Here is a 19,967-nt window from a genome sequence, read left to right on the forward strand (position 1 = left end):
AATGCAGTTTACTACCCAAGGCAGAGGCGACTCCATGCCGTGTTTGTCAGGCAACCCACACTACTTTAGGAGGTGGGATGGACAATTGAACTTTACTCTGGGACTGCAAGCGAGAGACACAACTCGACCAGGGGGGCATTTGAGAAAGGAAAAACCCCCAAAACGCGTCATGCCCATGGTCTGATGAAAGATTACAGGTGGATGCTCCACAAGCCTCGTGTGCTTCCTGTTTCTTTCTGTTGGAGGAGACATCGTGGGTAACATTTAGCGTGTCGCAAGCGTTTGGCATTCGTGCTGAACCACACGCAAGGCGTGCACCCTCCGCAAGTGTCCAAAGGGGGTCGCAAAAAGGTAGACCCTCGGATTACCCAGCATCAAGCCTGCACCGGATAATGCTGTGAAAACAGTCCATACCTGCATGGAGCCACGCCCCTACTTCATTGGCGTTTCCTTATCCAAGGACAGTCTGAAGTGCGAGGAAGGGGGAGAGGAGTGTGGAAATCAACACCTGAACCCACAACAGCCACAGTTCTTTCCAGACGACATGGCACACCGGCTGTTGAACCAACAAAGAAACTGAGCCGGTAATTGGTATCGCCGCCGGCATGCAAGGAACACTGCATGCTGGGAAATGCAGTTTACTACCCAAGGCAGAGGCGACTCCATGCCGTGTTTGTCAGGCAACCCACACTACTTTAGGAGGTGGGATGGACAATTGAACTTTACTCTGGGACTGCAAGCGAGAGACACAACTCGACCAGGGGGGCATTTGAGAAAGGAAAAACCCCCGAAACGCGTCATGCCCATGGTCTGATGAAAGATTAAAGGTGGATGCTCCACAAGCCTCGTGTGCTGCCTGTTTCTTTCTGTTGGAGGAGACATCGTGGGTAACATTTAGCGTGTCGCAAGCGTTTGGCATTCGTGCTGAACCACACGCAAGGCGTGCACCCTCCGCAAGTGTCCAAAGGGGGTCGCAAAAAGGTAGACCCTCGGACTACCCCGCATCCGGCCTGCACCGGATAATGCTGTGAAAACAGTTCATACCTGCATGGAGCCACGCCCCTACTTCATTGGCGTTTCCTTATCCAAGGACAGTCTGAAGTGCGAGGAAGGGGGAGAGGAGTGTGGAAATCAACACCTGAACCCACAACAGCCACAGTTCCTTCCAGACGACATGGCACACCGGCTGTTGAACCAACAAAGAAACTGAGCCGGTAATTGGTATCGCCGCCGGCATGCAAGGAACACTGCATGCTGGGAAATGCAGTTTACTACCCAAGGCAGAGGCGACTCCATGCCGTGTTTGTCAGGCAACCCACACTACTTTAGGAGGTGGGATGGACAATTGAACTTTACTCTGGGACTGCAAGCGAGAGACCCAACTCGACCAGGGGGGCATTTGAGAAAGGAAAAACCCCCGAAACGCGTCATGCCCATGGTCTGATGAAAGATTAAAGGTGGATGCTCCACAAGCCTCGTGTGCTGCCTGTTTCTTTCTGTTGGAGGAGACATCGTGGGTAACATTTAGCGTGTCGCAAGCGTTTGGCATTCGTGCTGAACCACACGCAAGGCGTGCACCCTCCGCAAGTGTCCAAAGGGGGTCGCAAAAAGGTAGACCCTCGGACTACCCCGCATCAAGCCTGCACCGGATAATGCTGTGAAAACAGTCCATACCTGCATGGAGCCACGCCCCTACTTCATTGGCGTTTCCTTATCCAAGGACAGTCTGAAGTGCGAGGAAGGGGGAGAGGAGTGTGGAAATCAACACCTGAACCCACAACAGCCACAGTTCCTTCCAGACGACATGGCACACCGGCTGTTGAACCAACAAAGAAACTGAGCCGGTAATTGGTATCGCCGCCGGCATGCAAGGAACACTGCATGCTGGGAAATGCAGTTTACTACTCAAGGCAGAGGCGACTCCATGCCGTGTTTGTCAGGCAACCCACACTACTTTAGGAGGTGGGATGGACAATTGAACTTTACTCTGGGACTGCAAGCGAGAGACACAACTCGACCAGGGGGGCATTTGAGAAAGGAAAAACCCCCGAAACGCGTCATGCCCATGGTCTGATGAAAGATTAAAGGTGGATGCTCCACAAGCCTCGTGTGCTGCCTGTTTCTTTCTGTTGGAGGAGACATTGTGGGTAACATTTAGCGTGTCGCAAGCGTTTGGCATTCGTGCTGAACCACACGCAAGGCGTGCACCCTCCGCAAGTGTCCAAAGGGGGTCGCAAAAAGGTAGACCCTCGGACTACCCCGCATCAAGCCTGCACCGGATAATGCTGTGAAAACAGTTCATACCTGCATGGAGCCACGCCCCTACTTCATTGGCGTTTCCTTATCCAAGGACAGTCTGAAGTGCGAGGAAGGGGGAGAGGAGTGTGGAAATCAACACCTGAACCCACAACAGCCACAGTTCCTTCCAGACGACATGGCACACCGGCTGTTGAACCAACAAAGAAACTGAGCCGGTAATTGGTATCGCCGCCGGCATGCAAGGAACACTGCATGCTGGGAAATGCAGTTTACTACCCAAGGCAGAGGCGACTCCATGCCGTGTTTGTCAGGCAACCCACACTACTTTAGGAGGTGGGATGGACAATTGAACTTTACTCTGGGACTGCAAGCGAGAGACACAACTAAGCATGAGCGGATTTTGCGGATTGGCAATCCGCGAATTTTGCGGATTTGCGGATTCGCAATCCGCAAAATCCGCGAATTCCCGCGAATTTGCGGATTTTTTTTTTTTTTGTGTTCGCCCGTGTTTCTGCCAGTTCGCGAGGGTTTTTACAATTTCGCAATTTGCGAACTTACCTGTCGGGTCGCAAGTTTTGCGAACTTGTTGTTTCTACGTGTCCAGCCTGTTTGGGACACTCTTCTTCATCACTGCCACTCTCTGTCACCACTGCCACTCTCTGACTACTCATGCCACCCTCTGGCCCACCCATGCCACCCTCTGTTTCATCACTACACCCTCTGGTTGTCCAGTGTACATTATTTTCGGCAAAGCAAAGCACACCTTCCCTGCCTCAAGTGACCTGAATTAATTTGGGGCTGATTAATGTGTCACAGAATATTTTTTTAGCTGGCACCTGCTTCCTTAGTGCGCCCTGATTAGTGATCTTTTGCACTTGCTAAGTGCTTTCATTGTTGCAAAATTAGTTACAACACCTGCCCTGCCCCAACTGACAATAATGAATTAGGGGCTGATTAATGGATTTTAACTTCCAGCCTGGCTCCTGCTTGTCTCCCTTAGCTGTAATTCAGGACCTTTGTGGCATATGTGTAACTATTCTGAGGTTCAGAGCAGGGTCACATAATAGTTTCAACTGGCAACTGAACTCTGGAGGGGCCCCTCAGGAAGCCCTACAGGAAATGGCTACTAATGATGTGCCTGAACTTTTGAACCTGGTAAGTAGTTACTTTCAGTTTTGCCAAGATCGTATTTCTGCAATTTCGCACTTATTCGCGGGGCGCGAACTCACGCTAACAGTGCGAGCAGTGCGAGCAAAATCCGCTGCTCGCGGATTTGCGGATTTTGCGGGAAATTCGCAAATCTCGCGGATTGCGGATTTCCCGAAAATCCGCAAAATCCGCGAGCGGAACGGATTTTCCGCCCACGCCTAGACACAACTCGACCAGGGGGGCATTTGAGAAAGGAAAAACCCCCGAAATGCGTCATGCCCATGGTCTGATGAAAGATTAAAGGTGGATGCTCCACAAGCCTCGTGTGCTGCCTGTTTCTTTCTGTTGGAGGAGACATCGTGGGTAACATTTAGCGTGTCGCAAGCGTTTGGCATTCGTGCTGAACCACACGCAAGGCGTGCACCCTCCGCAAGTGTCCAAAGGGGGTCGCAAAAAGGTAGACCCTCGGACTACCCCGCATCAAGCCTGCACCGGATAATGCTGTGAAAGCAGTCCATACCTGCATGGAGCCACGCCCCTACTTCATTGGCGTTTCCTTATCCAAGGACAGTCTGAAGTGCGAGGAAGGGGGAGAGGAGTGTGGAAATCAACACCTGAACCCACAACAGCCACAGTCCCTTCCAGACGACATGGCACACCGGCTGTTGAACCAACAAAGAAACTGAGCCGGTAATTGGTATCGCCGCCGGCATGCAAGGAACACTGCATGCTGGGAAATGCAGTTTACTACCCAAGGCAGAGGCGACTCCATGCCGTGTTTGTCAGGCAACCCACACTACTTTAGGAGGTGGGATGGACAATTGAACTTTACTCTGGGACTGCAAGCGAGAGACACAACTCGACCAGGGGGGCATTTGAGAAAGGAAAAACCCCCGAAACGCGTCATGCCCATGGTCTGATGAAAGATTAAAGGCGGATGCTCCACAAGCCTCGTGTGCTGCCTGTTTCTTTCTGTTGGAGGAGACATCGTGGGTAATATATATATATATATATATATGCAAACACTCAAAATTAGAAAGCCACCGTAGCATGTTATCAACTTCTTTATGTGCATCCTGCAGAGTACAAACACGGCAGTTCCCGCAATAAGACTGTCAATCTGCCTCTTTGTACCAAACACGTTTCTGGAATCATATCCCTTGTTTACTGGCAGGCAGAAATATGTTTTTTTTATGTAGCTTAAGATTTTGTAAGTAACATATGCTTGTAAAATTTATAATCTATATCAAAAAACCTAATAAACAGATCAAACAAAAAAAAAGAATATCTTGTGTCCCTCTATTGCTTAACATTAAAAGTCATGCGAGAGAAACTTGCAAACAAGCAGAATTTATCTGACTCTGCCAGTGAGGATAAAACTGCTGTAAATGGGTGGCTCCAAAATGTGGAAGAACTAGATCATGAATGGATCACCAAAAAAGTGCCATCTGCACTGTTCCACAGACACCTGTGCCAATTCTTGGAGCTGAAGGCATTCACTCTGTGGTCCTGGCATAATGCGGCCACCATTTCCTGGTGTTAAGAAAAACGGTAATGTGTTGATTGATCACATAAATAAGAATTATGTCACCCACCATCATTGTCAAAGTGCCACCAGATTAGACCAACGGGTCCCTGCACATTCTGTAGTTACCATGAGAAGAGAGGTTGAAATCATTGGTCCAAATCAGGGGCCGGCTGAATCTTCAGCTTTAAAACTATCTACGAGTTCCATCTACAAGTACTTATGATGATGTGGTGAAAGCAACATCTTCAACAAATCAACTTGGTGCAACATCATGTACAAGTGAAACTACCTGCATCAATGTCACTAAATGAATCTACATCAACTACCGGTGCTATTCCTCTGTAAGAAATTGCATTTTCAGGAGAAGAGCCCAATCATGGTTTATTTTCTTTCTGTCTCTCCCAGAAACACAGATATCTGAAGTCAGTTGGATGCTTACCTGTTGCTAGGGCCTTGATAGGTATATTAGCTCAAAAAAGTTCGAGGTTTTGCATTTTTGCAGCCACCTCATAATTCCTTTTTTGGATGATAATGCTGATTATTTTTGGAAGATGATGCACAAGCACTATTTTCCTTAAAACATTCTTACCATCATCTGTATACTGAATGAATGATCAAGTTTATAGAGCTTACGGCTTCTCGGGGAGTATCCCGGTGCTTGGAAACTGGCTGACATGCCAGCTAAACTAGTAAAAGTGGGGTAAACAGAGAGATTTTGTTTCTAGTCTTTCCGTAATTGAAGTTACTTCTGAGTATCCCTAAACTTTAATTGGAAATCGGTGTCAAGCTTGCAAGGCCAAGACAGAATAGAAGGAGCCACCTCTCCCTGAGGGTTGAAATCGAGGAACAGCTATAAGAAGAGCATCAGCTGAGGAAAGATCTCTCACTGGAAGGTAAGGCCTAATACTGTTAGTGAAATACTGGGGGCCTGACCCATGGAAAGCTCCATGTACCACCACCAAATTCTCTTCCCGATTGGCAGCCAGTGTAGCTCAGTAAGGTAGGTGGAGATCGAAGCACAGCAAGGTAGTGAGAATAAAATATGTACCACTCCACTCTGGACAACTTGCAAGCAATTGATGAGATAGACTGGGAGCCCAAGGTATATTGTATTGGTGTAATCCAACCGTGATATAATTTGTAAATCAACTACCATTTTCTGAACCTTAAATGCCACTATATAGAGAAATTTCTTAATCGCCTTCTTTAAGGCAAAACAAGATCAGGACCACCGCCGATACCTGAGGTTGAAAGGAGAGACAATGGTCAAATGTAACACCCTTATTCCTGACTACCACAGCAGGAGGAGCGGCAGAGCCAGCAAGGTGAGCCAACAACTGTCCCATTAGCAAGTGGGAGCCAGGGCAAGCATAGGAAATAATTTTTATCCAAATTACACAGCAGGTTCTTGTCCCGCATCCTGTTAATTACTGCTTCCACACATGCTTTAAAAGCCTCATCTGCAGCAAGAGAGTTATTCTCACATGAAAGAAAAAGCTGTGTCATCTGCAAAGGAAATTATATTAATTCCAAATGACTCAGATAATGTAGCTAATGGGAACATATGGATAATAATTAACATCAGACTTAAAGATGAGCCATGAGGTACTCCCAATTTAAGAGTCTTCATAGCAGATGAGTAAGGAGCCATCCAGACTGCTGGTCCTCTGCTATTTAGAAAAGAACAGATCCAATCCCATGCCATATCTCATACCCCAATATCTGAGAGACATTGTAACAGGATGGCATGGGAGACTGTATTGAATGCTGCTGAAATATAATATCAATACACAATTTTTGCAATTTGAATCTCCAGGAGTTCTGTTTCCGTGCTATGCCAACACAAGGAGATGATGGACGGAGTGCTAAAACAGCTCAAACACTCACGGATCTGGGTTGTATCCATCATCGTTCTTTAGCTCTCCTCCCCCACTCTCACCTTACCCACTCCCCAGCTCCCCAGCCCATGCTGCTGGCCCGCCAACTTCTTCACCCTCGCAAACTTCCTAATCACCTCTTGGAGGTATATGTAAACCAGTCTTGACCCTGTTCTTTATGGGAACAGTCCAGCCTTAACTGCCAAGACAGGTCTTCCCTGGACCGTAAACAAGCATCCTGGAACTGGTTTTGGGGTGACACCCCTCATCAGCAAGGCTAGCTTAACTTAACTGTCCCATCTCCTCTCTGGTGGTCTCTCCTTGTATCTGGTCTGATCATTTTTTAATTTCCTTTTCTTTGCACACTAGCTCTGTAAAGAAATCTCCCCTTCCTAGGAACACTTGGGCCCGTAATTGGACTCATGTGAACATGCCATCGCTCTGTTCCTCCCTCTCTCTCTCTCTCTTGCCCCAATCTTCAAGACCGTCCCATTCATTGCCAAATGGACTCCTTAAACAATTGGCTCAGCAGAGGCTGTGATCAGGTGGCTCCTCTTAGACGAGTTTCTGCCAGGCGCAATTATGACGCCAAAAGGTGGTTCAATACCGCACTCCAAGAGGGAAAACTGGCTCTCCGGAAAGCAGAGCGTGCCTGGCGACGTACCTACTGTCCCACTCTTAAAATCCAGTACACCACTCTTCTAAGCCAATATAAGAAGTCCACTCTTCGTGCCACAACCGAGTACTTTTCTTCAAAAATTTTGCTCGCCGAAAACCAGCCTAGAGAAATTTTCTCTATTGTGCAAGATCTGGCTTTTTCGGACAGAGCTACCCTTAAACCCTCCCCATCCCAGACCCTCTGTGATTCACTCAATAGCTATTTCTCAGACAAAATTATAGCTATCAAGTCTAACATTGTCCCTCCCTCCCCCTCTTATTCAGATCCTCTGCCCTTTTCTCCTCAGACTCACCTCGAACACTTTCCCCCCCAACTAAAGAATCTTTTTTGTCCCATCTTTCAATGGTTAAGTCAGGTTCCCCATCCGATATTTGCCCTGCACGCATTCTAAAACAAATTTATTTGGCCTGTCCCTCCCCTCCGCTCACTTTCCTTAACAATTCCCTGGCCCATGGTTTGTCTATCAGTCTCATAAATCGGCAATGATCATCCCTATTTTAAAAAAACCTGGTGCTGACCCATCTTCACTTGCTAACTATCGCCCTATCTCCCTCCTCCCATTCCTTGGCAACATTCTGGAGCGTCATATTACTGGAGCACTCAGCGTCTTTGTGGAGGAGAATCGCTGCTTTGCTTCCCGCCAGGCTGGTTTTCGCCCAGCGCACTCCACGGAGTCCGTTGTCATCTCTGTGATGGACAACCTTAGAGAGGGCATGGATGCTAGTCGGCCCTAGGCTTTGGTTCTCCTTGATCTGTCCGCCGCCTTCGACACGGTGGACCATTCCATCCTTCTTTCCCGTGTCGAGGCGGCTGGCATCAGGGGGGCCGCTTTGGTCTGGCTGACATCCTTTCTGAGGGATCGCACTCAGGCCGTCCACCTGGCCAATTTTTCTGCTCCCTCTCAACTGGTACACTGTGGAGTGCCACAAGGATGAGCTTCAACCATCTGAAGCTTAACCCCGACAAAACCGAGTTGGTTTTGACAGGTGGCTCCTCCAGTCCCTGGACCCCCTCTTTTTGGCCTTCTTCACTGGGTTCTCCTTCCACTCCCTCCTTCTCGGTTAAAACCCTAGGGATTAAACTTAATGCGCACCTCACCTTGCACTCCCAGATCAGTTAAGTTGTCTCCTCGTGTTTTCTCCCTCTCCGCACTATTCGTAAGGTGTCCCGTTTTTTCTCTTTCTGTGCCCTTAAACTTATTCTGTCTGCGATGGTGATTTCGCGTTTAGATTATGGCAACGTCCTGTATAACGGCGTCCCCGATTACAATGTTCGGAGACTTCAACTGGTGCGAAGCCAGGCAGCCCGACTTGTGTACAATCTGTTCAAGTCCCATCATGTCACCCCGCTGCTCAAAGCTCTGCACTGGTTGCCCATTCGGGAACGTGCCTTATTCAAGATGGGTTGCATCACCTTCCAGGCTAAGGCAGGGACAGCCCCACACTTTATTTCTTCTGAGATTAAGGCATACTGTCCCAGCAGAGAGCTGCGTTCTTCTTCACAATTTCTTTTGGCTGTCCTGCGTTTCAAGAAGAAGAGATCAGGTGGCGCAAAATTCTCTACGCTTGCGCCCACCTTCTGGAACACCCTTCCCTTTTCTCTTAGGTCCTCTCCCCATTACTCAGAATTCCGAAAACATCTGAAAACATTTCTTTTTGCTCAAGCTTTCCCAAGCTAGCTGCCCGGCTTTCCCACTCCCTCATGGTTTGTGTTTCCTAGCGCCAAGAAACCGCGTGGTGTATGTGCACTTTATAAATATTTTAATTTCAATTTCCAGTGGCAAAGGTGAGCAAGGAAGCCACGTTTGGGCATACCCTGCCAAATTAGGGCAAACAAACCAAACACAAGTAGATGATGGGCAGAGCATTGAAACTTCTCAGACTCCCACTCCCAGTCACAAATCTGGGTTGAATCCTTCATCATTCTTTAGCTCACTTCGCCACCCCAGTTCCGACCCAGCCATATGCAAGTTAGTCTTGACCCTGTTCCTCATGGGAACAGTCCAGCCCGAACTGCCAAGACAGGTCTACCTTGGACCGGAAACAAGCATCCTGGAACCAGTTTTCAGCTAACACCCCTCACCAGCCAGGCTTGTTTGAATCCAGTGGCAAAAGCGAGCAAGGGACCCAAGTCTGGAATACCCTGCCAACTTAGGGCAAACAAAGCAAACACAAGTAGATGATGGATGGAGCACTAAATCTTCTCAGACTCCCATCCCCAGTCACAAATCTGTTTTGAATCCATCCCATATTTGGGCATACCCTGCCAACTTAACGTAAACAAGGCAAACACAAGGCGAAAATGGACGGAGAGCTGAAACTTCTCAACACTCACCCCAAGTGACAGATCTGAGTTGAATCCATAATCATTCTTTAGCTCACTGCACCACCCCAGCTTCGACCCAGTCTTGACACTGTTCCTCATGGGAACAGTCCAGCCCGAACTGCCAAGGCAAGTCTTCCCTGGACTGGAAACAAGCATCCTGGAACTGGTTTTGGGGTGACACTCCTCATCAGCAAGGCTAGCTTGAATCCAGTGGCAAAAGTGAGCAAGGGACCCATGTCTGGGCATAGCCTGCCAGCTTAGGGCAAACAAACCAAGCACAAGTAGATGATGGGTGGAGCATTGAAACTTCTCAGACTCCCAGTCACAAATCTGGGTTGAACCCTTCATCATTCTTTAGCTCACTTCGCCACCCCAGTTCCGACCCAGCCATATGCAAATTAGTCTTGATCCTGTTCCTCATGGGAACAGTCCAGCCGAACTGCCAAGGCAAATGTTCCTTGGACCGGAAACAAGCATCCTGGAACCAGTTTTCAGCTAACACCCCTCACCAGCCAGGCTTGTTTGAATCCAGTGGCAAAAGCGAGCAAGGGACCCACATCTGGAATACCCTGCCAACTTAGGGGAAGCAAGGCAAACGCAGGGCGATGATGGACGGAGTGCTGAAACTTCTCAGACACTCACCCCCAATCACAGATCTGAGTTGAATCCATCATTTCTTTAGCTCACTTTGCCACCCCAGTTCCGACCCAGCCACATGCAAACCACTCTTGACCCTGTTCATTATGGGAGCAGTTCAGCCCGAATTGCCAAGACAGGCCTTCCGTGGACCGGAAACAAGCATCCTGGAACTGGTTATGGAGTAACACCCTTGATCAGCCAGGCTAGCTTGAATCCAGTGGCAAAAGTGAGCGAGGGACCCAAGTCTGGGCATACCCTGCCAACTTAGGGCAAACACAAGTAGATGATGGATGGAGCACTAAAACTTCTCAGACTCCCTCCCCCAGTCACAAATCTGGGTTGAATCCATCCCACGTATGGGTATACCCTGCCAACTTAACGCAAACAAGGCAAACACAAGGCGATAATGGACAGAGTGCTGAAACTTCTCAGACACTCACCCCCAGTGATAGATCTGGGTTGAATCCATCATTGTTCTTTAACTCATTTCGATACCCCAATTCCGACCCAGCCATACACAAATCAATATTGGCCGTGCTCCTCATGGGAACAGTGCAGCCCGATCTGCCAAGCTAGGTCTTTCCTAGACTGGAAACAAGCATCCTGGGACCGGTTTTGGGGTAACACCCCGCATCAGCCTGACTAGCTTGAATCCAGTGGCAAAAGCGAGCAAGGAACCTACGTCGGGGCATTTCCTGCTGAATTAGGGCAAACAAGGCAAATACAAAGGTGATGATGGACGGAGTGCTGAACCTTCTCAGACACTCACCCGCAGTCACAGATCTTGGTTGAATTCATCATCGTTCTTTAGCTCACTTCGCCTCCCCAGTTCCGACCGAGTCATATGCAAATCAGTCTTGACCCTGTTCCTCATGGGAACAGTCCAGCCTGGACTGCCAAGTCAGGTATACTCGTTTCTGCTTGGTGCCAATTTTTAGCGCAGCAAGCAACTCTGCCGCTGACTGCAGCCAATTGTTGACTGCTAAGGCATCTTTATTTACATCACCCAGATAGTTAGGCGTTTCAGTGGAAAGAAAGATAGTTAACTCTAAAATCTTGATTTTATGCCAAACATGATAAGGAAGCTACATCACGGTTTTCTGTATAAATTCAGTATTATTAGGCCATGAAAAAGGGCTCAGACAATGATCTGACCATGTAAAACCCATAGAATCCTCCACCAATAGTGCAATATTAGAAAACATAAGATCCACTGTGTGCCTTGCTGAATATGTTGAAGCAGAAATGCCCGAAGACAGATTAGGAGAGGCCAACATGTTAATAAGTGAAGCATCATGGGAACCCTAACAGTTATCAACATGCAAATTGAACTCTCCAAGTAATGTGAAATTAACATGTTACAAACTCTTATGAGCCAGAGCCTCATCTAGAGATTTCTTGAACTTGCTGGCATAGATAGGAGGACAATACACCACGGCCCAGAAAAAGAAATCTGTGAAGAAATAGAAAAACAGATCCTCTAAAGCACAGGTACTTATAGTACGGCCCGCGGGCCGCCAGCGGCCCGGCAAGCCTTCCTTGGCAGCCCACGGACCTTGCAGACATCGTACCTGTTTTTTGTGTGTTTTTTTAAAGAGTGTCAGCAAACACCGCTGGTTGCAGCACTGCGGACTCCAAGATACTCTCCTATACAGGGGCAGGGCGATTCCAGTGATAGTCAGAGTGGCGGTGCAGGGGTGCTAAGAAGAGGTGAAATACAACAAAGCCTCAGTAACAAGTAAATGGTTTTTTAAAGACCTGTGAAGTACTCTGGTGCAGCTGTGTGTATGCCCGGGGAAGCTGTCTCAGCCCGGCTGACACACACGAGGGGGGGGGGGGAAGCCCTTTGAACTCAATGGGCATTGCGCTCCTGTATGTGGCACATATATTTCCTGCAGGGCTTTGGCCTGGCACAGAGGTTTATGGAGGTCACATACATAAGCTTGCTTGCCCTTGGCTGATGGCAGGGATGTCCTTCACAACCTACTCTTAATAACAGTGTCCAAAGCTTCTCTTTACACCCAGCGCATGGCTGGAGCCGGGCCTGGGGAAGCATCTGACCAGGAGCCCCTTTGGCTCTGTGACTCAGGGGCTTACCCTGTAGTTGCGGGGAGCAGTCCTCCCACTTCGATTTTCTTTCTGCTCTCTTGCAATCCGGGAATTGTTGCACAATTACAGTGACCAGGACTCAAAGACAAACACTGTGACTGATTGAACCGAGCATAAACTCGAAGATCACTCTGCGCAGCTCGTGCTCCCCGAATAGAATTTGTTTTATCGACACTGAAGGGATGAAAGTCTGAGTCGGCCCAGCCTTACTTGGAATCTCTGCCCTCCGAATTACACCCGATCTCTGCTGCGGCGGTCCAGCCCGCTCTCGTGCACCCTCTACATTAGGGTGTCATTAATAACGTGCTGCAGATTTTGGGAAGGCTGGGGAAGGTGATTCGATGTGTGCAGCAAACAGCTCTTGCCTTTCCAGATATTTGTAATAGAATTATTACACCTCGCCTAGACAGAGATAGGGACACGGAGAGGGAGAGGGAGAGAGATGGGGAGGGAGAGAGAGGGAGGGAGAAGGGAGAGGGAGGATGAGGGAGAGAGGGTGACAGAGGGAGGGAGACAGAGGGTGACAGAGGGATGGAGAGAGAGAGGGAGACAGAGGAAGGCAGAGGGAGACAGAGGGAGGGAGATAGAGGGACGGAGACAGAGGGAGACAGAGGGAGGGAGACAGAGGGCGACAGACATGAGGGAGACAGAGGGAGGGAGACAGACAGAGGGAGGGAGACACTGAGAGAGGGAGACACAGGGAGAGGTAGACAGAGGGAGGGAGACAGACAGAGGGAGACAGACAGAGGGAGACAGACAGAGGGAGGGAGAGAGTGAGACAGAGGAAGGGAGGCAGAGGGACGGAGACAGAGGGAGGCAGAGAGAGGGAGACAGAGGGTGACAGACAGAGGGAGACAGACCGAGGGAGGGAGACAGACAGAGGGTGGAGGGCGACAGACAATGGAAGACAGAGGTAGGGAGACAGATAGAGGAAGACAGAGGAAGGAAGACAGACAAACCCAAAAACCCACTGTTAAATTAACAATTTATGATTCCAGTAAAAAAAAAAAGTCAAAATATACTAATATTCTAAAACAAAATGAACATAAATATTATTACAATGCTAATACCTTAGAATACTGATATAATGAAAATATATCAAACAAGTTGAAAAACAATAGTATAAACAAGTCTATTAAAAAAATTATATATATTAAATACCTAAAAGCGATGATCTTACCTTCAATAGTAAATCCCATGATATTCTTGAGATTACAATGTTCAGCTATGATATTTGTGACCCACATTGTTTTTGGATTCAATATTTTGGTCAAACAGCCTTAGTATTCTACAGACGAATTTATGTAATGCTCTGCTAATCCTAGAAAATATCAGTTTCTCCTTGTTTTTAGGGTTACGTGCCTCTTTAATTACCCTTATTAGGGTCTCTTTGATGTCACGCTGGTCAATATGGTGACCCAATTAATCCAATATATTTGCACCAGTTTTACACTCACTTCAATAAAAAAACTAAACTTGGTAATCATGACTAAAACAGCAGGCTTTTCGACTGTGAAATATACAAAAGTATCAATCAGCAATGTTCAACATTAAAGTCAAGAAATAACATAAGAACATCTTCCAAATCTGTTTGGAAAATTATGAAATAATTGAATAGTCAAAATGACACATTAAATATCAAAATGAAATTATATCACCTAAAGATATGAATTTTTAAAGGTTTTATTTCAAAAAGTATCGAGAAAATACAAATCAGTAGTGTGGTTAACCAGGACCTAGGAGTGATGGAGCAGAGGTCACATATGACTTAGGGCCGGATTACGAGTTTGGTGGTGCAGGACTGCCAACCTGTGTGTGAACCGCCTTCCAGATTACGATTTCACCATAATTATACCATGTGCCCCCTTTCATGCATCTCCAGGCCTTGAGGGGGCCCTTTGTTTCCTCTTTGCCATGGTTTAAATGGAAGAGGAATCACCAAGAACAACGTGGCGGAGTAGAACCTCATAATATGCTTGACACGAAAGCTGTGGTCATACCAAGCATATTGTGGCCTCAAGACCACTGCACCATCACCAGGGATTGCTGATCCATGGCGGTTGCAGCATACCACAACGGTCCGACCACCCGAGTCATAATAGGGTGGTCCCACCGCCGAGCTCCACAAGTCAGGCAGTCCGTAGGCAACCAGACGCTTAAAAAAACCCTTAGTGACTTGTCAAGATCATGTTTTTAACCTGAACTTATAAAGGCAGGAAACTGTAGCTGGCAAGGGCTATTAGAGGTTGAATACTTCTTCTTGGTGGTCTCGCAAGGGACTCAAACCTAGCATGCCATAGCTTCTCACAATACAAACCAGCAAATTTTGGCCACTGAGGCCTAGTTTTTTGGGGAACTGTAAACACTTTGGCTGTTGGTTGAGGCGGAGGGGTTGAACCCTTTTCAAGCAACACCCACAACCCCCATCAGGTTTAACTACTAATGATCCCGGTCTTCTCTGTGTTCTCAGACCACTATCTAGCCTAACTCTTTCTAAGTTCCATGTTTTTCATTTTGGCTATATGGGCATTTAATTTACCAGCTATGGGTATACAGTATACTACTTTATCAGGGACTTATAAATAAATTAAATATGCCAAACAAGTGTAAACCACCTTTACCATGTTTTATGGAGTGAGCACAATCATTTTAGTATGGGTTAGCTGAGGTAAAGTGCATAGAGTCTTAAGACCAACAAAAACGAATTCAGCAAAAATAGGAAGGGTACAGGCAAAAGGTTTGGGGAGACCCTGTAGAGAGAGCCAGGTCCAACAGGAACTTTGGTACCTTGCCTAAGTTCCCTCCACTTGTGGGTCTGAAATTTCTAGAGGCACCTGAAAGATTCATCAACATTCTCAAGGCTCTCAAACAGCTGGGGTAAGCATCTAGTGTCCATAACATTGAGGAACAAAAAGATGATGGCTTAATCACTGACTCTAGACAGGGCCCTTCAAGGGTCCCCTGCAGTTCACTCTTAACTGCTTTTGTAGTTCTTTAAGATTATGTTCTGGCTTCAGTCTTTCTAGGCAGAAAGCAAATAAAAAGCAGACGTCATGACCTGGTTCTTAAAATCTCACCCACAGTCCACTTGCCTGCCGATGTGCAGGCTGTGGAAAGAGTTTTTTCCTATACAAAAACTAATGAGTGGAACCAAACCCGACCGGATTCCCACAGCCCAGCTCTCCTAGATTTTGCTGCAGTTCTCGTATACATTACTCCAATGTATAACACAAGCTGTTTCTAAAAATACCAGACCCCACTCAGTGACTGCCCAAATTGTTACCACAGTTTCAAAAACGTCCCTCGCTAGTCCTGGAAACCGTTTCCATCAACTGGAATCATAGACAAGAAGTAAAGAACGAATCCCAGTTCTAATACTTCGCTCATGCTAAGTCCTTGTATGGCATAAACAGTAGGCCTGGGCGGTAAATTCTGTTCCGCTTGCGAAATTTGCGGAATTTGGATAATTTCACGTTCCATGAAGACCACAGAATGTGCAAAAATTCTGAGATCCGAGGCTTAGCGGAATTTTTTGCTTGTTCGCGCTTTCAAAATGCATGTTTACGAGATATTTCCCCCTGAGCACGCAAACAGCGTTCGTGAACAAAAAAAAGCATCTCGAACGGGCAGAACAAGCATTTCCGCGTGTTCGCGGAACTCAGTGTGCTCGCAGAGATTTTATACCATTTCACTGAGCTTTGCGTAGCGCGACTACGCAAATTCCACCCACCCCTAATAAACAGGTGTGTGTGTGGAGTTTTATATAGGTCAAAACACCAGGCTTCAGCTTGGCCATTTGTGATACAATCTCTTCGGTTTCCATTCTCATTTATTTTAGTCACAGTGACAACTCTCTGAAAACAGTACTTTGTAGCTTCTAATATAAGGGCATAATAATCTTCATATTTGACTTTCCCACTTTTATGATTTTAATATCCATAATCGTTGGCTGCAAGACACCCTTGGTGGTTTATTGTTTACAATTAAATAAGTCTTTTGGGTGTGCCAAATGTTACGCCTGGTTAATTGTCAGAGCACATGAACATTTTTTTTTGTCCTCATACATGCCACCAGAAGATGTTTGCTCTAGATGGGATCTCTCTATGCCTTTCACACACACAGACTTGATTTCCGCCCCCGGTATATGTGTGCGGCATACAGGGTTCACCCAGAGGTAGGCTGTCTCCTTGTCCAACTCCTGTTTACCCAGATGGACCGTCTAATGTACCAGGGAGGACCAGACCACAAACCTCTGGCATAATCATTGGACCAGTGTTATTCCCTTAACCAGGCCACTAGTGCAGACCAGATTTTATTAGCGCTCGCTCCGCCATAAGCCATGTATGACTGACTGATCATCATGATATTTTTTAAACAATCAGCGAATCTGGGTGGGGCCTCCAACTTCCATTCTATACATATTTCTCTCCTGGCGATTTCTATCACATACACCAGAACTTGTGAAGCCCCATCATTCATCAGGTAGCCAGGTGGCAAACCAAAGAAGACCAATCTAGGACAACATATGATTGGTGTTAATAAGATCTCCTCTAAGAAGCTACATACTGCCGCCCAATATCTAGTAAAATCTGGGCAGTCTATAAACATATGTTGATCGTCCACTGCCAGCTGTTTACATCTAGGACAGTAGTAGTTATCCGCTGTTATCCTCGACAATTTAGCCGGTGTCCAATATACCCTGTAGGCTGTAAACAGGTGATTTCTTCTAAGATTTGCTGGTTTAGTTATTCTCTGAGACATAGAGAATGCATCAGTCCAAATTATCTGTACCTCCTCAGCACTCCAAGTTAAAACATTGCCCCAAAGATTCGCCAGTTCGGAGTCCAGACTGTCATTTACTCTAGTGAGTGTCCTGAACCAGAAGGAGACCTCCCATTTCCAGACTCCCCCCCTGCAGATGGAATCTAGGATCAGGGTATTGTCTGCGGTCCCCCAGACTTGTCTTGCCCACCACGCAGACAGCTAGTAAAACTTAAATCTAGTGAAGGAACCGTTAGTTAGATTCACAAAGGACCCCCAGTCCATAAGCCTAGTATTAACACAGAGGTCGCCCCACGTTTTAAAGCCAGCTACTTTAAGTGGCTGTGACAATTGATCTAAGAGACATTCTGGGGTGCCAGGGGAATCCCAAATTGGAGCCTGTAAGTTGTAATAAGGTATCCCCAGAGCTCTCCGGATATATTCCCAGTTCTTAAGCGCTGCCTGTAAGATCTTAAGGCAAACTTTTTTATAAAATTTTTGGTCCCCAAATTTAAAAAGAAAGAATTCCAGACCCTGTGGCTTATCATGTAACATTGCCTGAAAAAGACGGCCCTGTGAAGAGGAATCTAACTTATTGGCCAATATTCTGAAATTCTTAAAGTGAAAGGCATGGCAGTATAAAAATAAGTCGGGTAGGGCCAGACCTCCCATCTTCAGCCCTCTCCTCAATTTCTTCCAGGCAATCCTGGGTGATTTTGTGGCCCATATAAACGATCCAATCTTCCCTTGAAGGCTCGCAATGTCCTTAGGGTTAAATGAAAGAGGGATGGTATTAAAAAGGAAAGTTATTTTTGGGTGGATATTCATTTTAACCAGATTTACTCTCCCATATATGTTAAGAGGCAGGCTTCCCCATCTTGACAGTAGCTTACACACTTCCTTCGCAACTATCTGCCAACTGATTTTAGAGATATCCATCAATTTTTGGGGAAGATATATTCCAAGGTACCTAATTTTTTGTTTGACCCAGCCCATTATATCAGTTTTCTCCTTGTTAATTTTGTAACCTAATACCCTTCCAAATTCCTCGGCCAGTTCGAATAACCGGGGGATTGCCTCGACATGCTTAGCGGTATATAAGAGGAGGTCGTCCGCGTACAGGGCAGTTTTAAGTTCCAGCTCTCCAATTTTAAAAGGTGAAATAATACTGTCATTTCTTAAAGAACAAACAAAGGGTTCAATATAAACATCAAACAATAAGGGGGACAGGGGACATCCCTGCCTAGTGCCTCTGGAGATGTTAAACCATTCTGATAAACTGCCATTCACTAGGACTTTTGCTCGAGGGCTCCTATATAAAGATTTAACTCCTTCAATGAAAATCGATGGAAACCCGAACCTAGTCATGGTAGACCAGAGGTACGCCCAATTAACCTGGTCGAACACTTTAGCTGCGTCGATTGCTATGATGGTAAGTGGCAACCCTCTCTCCTCCGCAAAATCTATTGCCCCTATTACCTGGAACGTAAGCTCATTGAGCTGCCTCCCGGGTATAAACCCTCTCTGATCTGGGTGTATAATTGTTTTAATAATTCTGGCTAATCTAGTAGCCAGTATCCCAGAAAAGATTTTCAAGTCGGAGTTTAATAATGAAATAGGTCTAGAAGCCTCCATTTTTTGTGGGTCTTTATTTTGCTTTGCTATCAACGTTATGGTGGCTTCAAACTGTGAAGGAGGGATACTGTCCCCTTGTAAAAAGATTCTGTTAAAGAGTGCCCTGAGCACCGGGACAACTATCTCAAGATTATCGGAATATACCTCAACCGGCAGACCATCTGGGCCTGCGGCTTTACCTCTTAAATTGCTGTCTTATCTCGCCCTCCGTGATTTCACTGGCTAGGTAAATCTTATCTTACTCTGACAATTGGGGCAGATCTCTCAGTGTTAACCAGGCATTGACCTCCTCTGCTCCAAGGCTAGTGTCTTCTTGATATAGGCCCTGCATAAACCCCCTAGCCTCCTCCCTAATCAGCTCATCCTCTGATATCAACAGACCGGATCCTCTTTGCATCAACGTCTGAATATTATTTCTGACCCTCTCAGTCCTCGACTTCCAAGCCAGGAGAGCACCACATTTTTCACCGTACTCAAAGTTCTTTAATCTGCTGACCTCCAACCTTTCCTTAATAATCTTGTCACTCCTGGCTTTAAATACTCCTTGCAATTCCAGCAGCTCTCTCTCTCCAACTTTAGGATACTCTCCCTATCTGTCAGAGCAGCCCGCTGTAGTTCCAGATCTTTCTCCTTTATGGCCTTATTGTAAATTTCTTTTTTCTTAATGGTTTTCCTCTTGTAGATCATTTGTGAACTCAGTAAACCCCAAAAGTAGGCCTTAAAGGACTCCCAAACTAATTGCTCAGTGGAGGAACCTATGTTAAAATTGAAGAAATCCAGTATTCTTTCTTTTAACTCAACCTTTACACCTTCATCCAGAAGGAGTGTTCTATCTAGTGTCCATCTATGCTCTGTAGTCTTAGACCTTAGATTAAGTACTAATTCAACCACTGAGTGATCCGAAATACCCACTGGAATATGATAAACCAATACAGTGTCCGCAAGCAATGCCTGATCAGCCAAAAAATAATCTATTCTAGAGTTGTGCTATAGAAAGAATACTCAT

The sequence above is a fragment of the Lissotriton vulgaris genome, chromosome 5 (assembly GCF_964263255.1).
Source record: "Lissotriton vulgaris chromosome 5, aLisVul1.2, whole genome shotgun sequence".
In the NCBI taxonomy this organism is placed as follows: Eukaryota; Metazoa; Chordata; class Amphibia; order Caudata; family Salamandridae; genus Lissotriton; species Lissotriton vulgaris.